The following is a 5,244-nucleotide window of genomic DNA, read 5'->3' on the forward strand; positions in this document are numbered from 1 at the left end:
TGTCTCCTCTTAAATTTCTACACTGCTCAAGGTAGGCCTTCATCATCTCTTGTTAGAACCATTTCAGTACACTGTTGTCTATAACATTGCCAGAGTAATCATGCTAATGCCTTAATATAATCATGTAATTTCCCTACTTGAGACTTTGCTAACTCACATTGCCTACAAGATTTATTTCAAATTTCTCACTACCATGTACAAGGTTCTTCAAGATCTAGTGCTACTTTTCAGATTCGCTTTCTGCCACACGCTCTCAAACCTCTAGTTTTAACCTCTAGTGCAGTTCAACCAAATGTGCCATCCTTTTTAATACTTCTTACCTCTGCACATGTTGTTCTCTTTACCTGTGACACCCATCCCGACTCCCTATAAACCTAAATTCAAACAACTTTTCATATAAAGCCTTCCCAAATCCTTTAGAGAAGATTAAGTTTTGACATCCTCTATATTCTCCTGGAACTTTGTCCTTGCTGCTCTTACATCACTTGTGGTTGGGATTACTTGTTATCAATCAGAGGGATTTCATTGACTGATTTTGGAAAATAAATCACCATAGCTTTTTCCCTAGTCCCTCTTAGTCTGGATGCTCTGCAGTTTTCTCTTCTACTTCAAAGCAACAAACCAGACTCCACTGACAGATGGTGGCTACTCCTGAGGTGCATTGGCCAGGAATTGAACCCAAGTCTACCACATGGAAGTTGGGAATTCCACCACTGAACCACAACCGCACCCTCCCCTTTAGCCCTAATTTCCTTGTATTCCCTTGTTGTTGTTGTTGTTATGTGACGTCGAGTCGGCCCCGACTCATAGCGACCCCTCCTTGGGTTTCCGAAGCAGTATCACTACAGAAGTACGATTGCCCAACCTTCCTTCACTTCATTGTATTTCTGCATCACCCACTAGATGGCGGTCTCATGAGAGTCCAGAACTCCCTTAGTCATTGCTAGATCCCCAGCACTAACAGAATGTCTGGCAGGTAGAAGTCACTTAGCAAATAGCTTTTAAAAACAATGACTTATGTTAAAAAGAACAAAATTATGGCTTTTGTGCTCACTTTGGCAGCACATATACTAAAATTGGAACCATACAGAGATTAGCATGGCCCCTGAGCAAGGATGACATGCAAATTTGTGAAGCATTCCATATTTTAAGAAGATGAATTTGCTCTGTAAACTTTCATGCAAATCACAATAAAATTTAAAAAAAAGAAAAATATGGCTTTTGTGTTTTAAATGAAGGCTAACCATTCAAAAATATAAAGCCAAAAGATTGTGCCTGTGGCTTTCTCTGATGTTTTCAACCAAATAGACATATTGACCAATGGCTGAAGTTTCATTTCATTTAGCATATTGACATGGGATTTCTTCAACTCTCAAAATGAATTATTCACTTTTATGGTTTAGAAGTATGAACTACAGTCTTTGGTGTAAAAGAATCAAGTAAGTAACAAATAAAAAAGTAGATACTTAGTGTAAAATGGCCATTATCTTCTAACCTGCAGACAGTGATGGACAAAAGCACTTGAGGGGTGTTAGTGATAATGAATTTGTTTTATCCTTGAATTCTCTTTCTCTTACATACCACCCCTATTCTGTTAGCAAATACCATTGGCTCTCTATCTTCAAAGCAGAATCTAAACATTTCTCACTATGCTTACAGGTACTCGACTATAAGCCACCATCACCTCTCTCCTGGATTAGTGTAATATACTCCTAAGTGGTCTTCCTGTTCCCATTCTTGCCCATTTTCAATCAATTGACCACAGCTGAAGCCACGAGACACTCCATGGGAGGAAGATGAGGCAGTCTACTTCCATAAAGATTTACAGCCTTGGAAACCCTAACTGGTAGTTTTACTCCCTCTTGGGGATGCTGCATGGTCTAAAATCAGGACGGGTGTGTGTCAGGGTTGTATCCATTCACCATATGTAATCAATCTGTATGGTGAGCAAATAAGCCAAGAAGCTGGACTATATGAAGAAGAATGGAGTATCAGGATTGGAGGAAGATTCATTAACAACCTGTGATATGCAGTTGACACAACCTTGCTTGCTGAAAGTGAAGGTGGTTTGAAGCACTCACTGATGAAGATTAAAGATCACAGTCTTCAGTATATGTTATACCTCAATATAAAGAAACAAATATGCTCAAAACTGGACCAATAAGCAGCATCACAATAAATGGAAAAAAGTTTGAAATTGTCAATGATTTCATAGTACTTGGATCCACAAGCAACATATATTGAAGTAGCAGTCAAGAAATCAGACATCATATTGCACTGGGCAAATCTTCTGCAAAAGATCTCTTTAAAGTGTTAAAAAGCAAAGATGTCAGTTTAAGACTAAAGTAAGCCTAACCCAACCTATGTTATTTTCAATCACCTCATATACATGTGAAAGCTGAACAATGAATAAGGAAGACCAAAGAAGAGCTGATGCCTTTGAGTTCTGGTGTTGGTGAAGAATCTTGAAAATACCATGGACTGCCAGAAGAACTGACAAATCTGTTCTGGAAGAAGTGTAACCGGAATGCTTTTTGGAGGTGAGAATGGCCAGACTTCATCTGACTTACTTTGGTCATGTTGTCAGAAGGGGCCTGTCCCTGAAGAAGGACATCACACTTGGTAAAGTGCAAGGTCAGTGAAAAAGGGGAAGACCCCCAAAAAGATGGAGTGACACAGTGGCTGCAATGATGGGCTCAAGCATAGCAAAGAAGGTGAGGATAGCACAGGAATGGGCAGTGCTTTGTTCTCTTGGACAGAGGGTCACTATGAATCAGAGAAGACTCGACGTCACCTGATAACATCAGCAACATGACTCCATGCTAGGCTCTGAGGACCTGGTATGAAAAATAAACACAAACATCTTCCAGTCTAACACAGGGAACAGATGGGTAAATGGTAATTCAAATAGAAATCATAAGTTTTAGGTTAGGGATAATAAATTGTCATAGGAATGCAAAGAATGGGTTATCAACCACTAAAAAATATTTAATATTTTGAGATCTCTTCTTCTTAGACTTTGTTTCTCATTGAACTGAAATCCAGTGAAACACAGAGGTATAGCTAATAGCATCAGTTCTATCTAAAAGAATTCAAAATGTCCAGTCAATTGGTTAAAATTTGTGCAAATTACTTTATTAAAAAAAAACTTGGTATCACATCATGCGTCCTTAGAAAATGGGATAATAGAAGACTTCTTGTAAGATGATAGAATAGGGAGAAAGACTACACAGACCCTCTTCAACAAAGAAAAGGGGAACCATTTAACACAGACACAGAAGATAATTCTGGACCCCTGAGCCTTGAAGGGAAGGATATAGAAATGGACTAAACCCCAGCTAGCAGAAGAATTTGCATGAAAATTCCAAAAAAGGAGACATATGGAGATGTGGTCTGGCAGCGATCTTGAGCAAGCATGACGGGCATGGCACAGACAGCTTGGAGAGTGCTGAGTGGTAGTAGGACTTAAGAATTAACCTAAAAATCAGCCTTGCTTGCCAGGGACTGTACAGAGGACTGCCCTGATGGCTGGGGAATAAAAGATGAAGCGCCAGCAAAGAGAAAGGCGGGCTGAGCTGTGGACTTTTGCCTGTCCGGAGGATGCCACCATTTTGAATGCTTACAAGCTGCTTGACCATTTTGGATATTTAAAGAGACAGCACTCTCTTAGATTCCAGGGGCTTAAGAACAGGTTCTGCTTGCCAGTAACCCCAAGGACACTCCGGACCTGGACAACTGAAAAGATGCGACATTCCCCTTCTTATTCTTATACCTCACACCCCTTGGTGAATAGAGGTGTGGCCATCCCCAACTCCCACCCACCTTCTGGGCCCACAGGAACTCCATTCCAGGCTGTGTACTCAGGTGGAGCCTGGGTTCCCTGCCATAACCTCCCTGATTTTTTTCTTTTTCATTTTATTTATTAATCTATTTATTTTTTTCTCTTTCTTTTTTCTGGTTTTTAGTTAGCTTGTTTTTGTCTGTTTTTAAAATACTATTATTAATAATACTTTTATCCTTTTTACTACTATTCTTTATTATTCTCCTCCCAGGTTCTAGTATTCAGCTCTTTTTCTTTTCCCTATTCCTGATTGCAATTTTTTTTTTTTCCTTTTTTCTTTTTTTCCCTCATGGTTAACCCTGTTTCTTGTTTTTCTATTTGCACTTTTCCCTTTTTTTTTTTTTTCATTATTTGCCTTCTCTACCTTTTTTCTCTTATTGCCTTATCACCAGATATTGCAGGTTTTCTTCTTTTTCCCTTTTTTATTTTTTTGGTTACCATTCCTATGTGATTACATGGTGTATTTTTTTGTCCATGTGCATTTAGTTTTTTGAAGGTTATTCAATTGTAATTTTTCTCTAATTGAGTGGGAGACAGCAACAGTCTCCAGAAGACACAATTATACCCACACCTCCTCCAACTTCACTTACTGACTGAGAGCCACCATCTCCTTCTCCATAAATGGGCCAATGATAAAAAACCACCAACAAGAGCCTGAATCACCCTTGGCTGCTCTTCACAAACAGTTAACAGAGATCTAAATACAACAAACCCATGGTGTCTCAGAGACAACAAACCATCACTGTCTACACAAAGAAACAAGATAAAGTGGTAGAAACAAGGGAGCAGGATACAGATCCAGAGCACATCCCTGAGGAAGAAACAGCATTGGAACTCTCTGATAAGGAATTCAAAATAATTATATTTAGGTATCTAAAAAGGATTGAAAGACAGACCAAAGAAAACACAGAAAAAAATCGTAGAAGAATTTTGGAAGAAAATATGACAAAATAAAAGAAAAATTAGAAATGATTCTAAATCTACAGATAGAAATCCAGAAGATTAATACTAAATGGGCAGAAATGGATAACACATTGGAAAGGCAAAGGAGAAGAACTGGTGCAAAGCAAGACAGAAGTAATGAGATTGAAGATAAATACCTGAATACTTCCTTGGAAAGGGATAAATCGGAAAAAAATTTTTAAAAAATGAAGAAAGCCTAAGGTTCATGTGGGATGCCATCAAAAGGAATAACCTAAGTGTCATTGGAATTCCAGAACAAGCAGAGAAAAATAAAACCACTGAGAAAATTTTCCAAGATCTTTTGGAGGAGAACTTCCCTGATATGATGAAAGATGAGAATATTTCCATTCAGGAAGTCCAACAAACCCCAAACAGGATAGACCCCAAAAGAAAATCACCAAGACATATCATCATCAAACTCACCAAAACCAAGGGCAAAG

The 5,244-nt window shown here is 38.6% G+C and overlaps 1 non-coding gene across 1 annotated transcript; it reads left to right on the forward strand.

The window, feature by feature from the left end:
* The first annotated feature begins 1,046 nt into the window (after positions 1-1,046).
* LOC122149740 lies at positions 1,047-1,150 on the forward strand. Its single transcript, XR_006163303.1, has one exon. It is a non-coding gene; the product is annotated as a U6 spliceosomal RNA (small nuclear RNA).
* Positions 1,151-5,244: the final 4,094 nt, after the last annotated feature.

The sequence above is a fragment of the Orycteropus afer genome, unplaced genomic scaffold (assembly GCF_000298275.1).
Source record: "Orycteropus afer afer isolate SDZICR_OR568_19922 unplaced genomic scaffold, OryAfe1.0 scaffold00044, whole genome shotgun sequence".
NCBI classification, from domain to species: Eukaryota; Metazoa; Chordata; class Mammalia; order Tubulidentata; family Orycteropodidae; genus Orycteropus; species Orycteropus afer.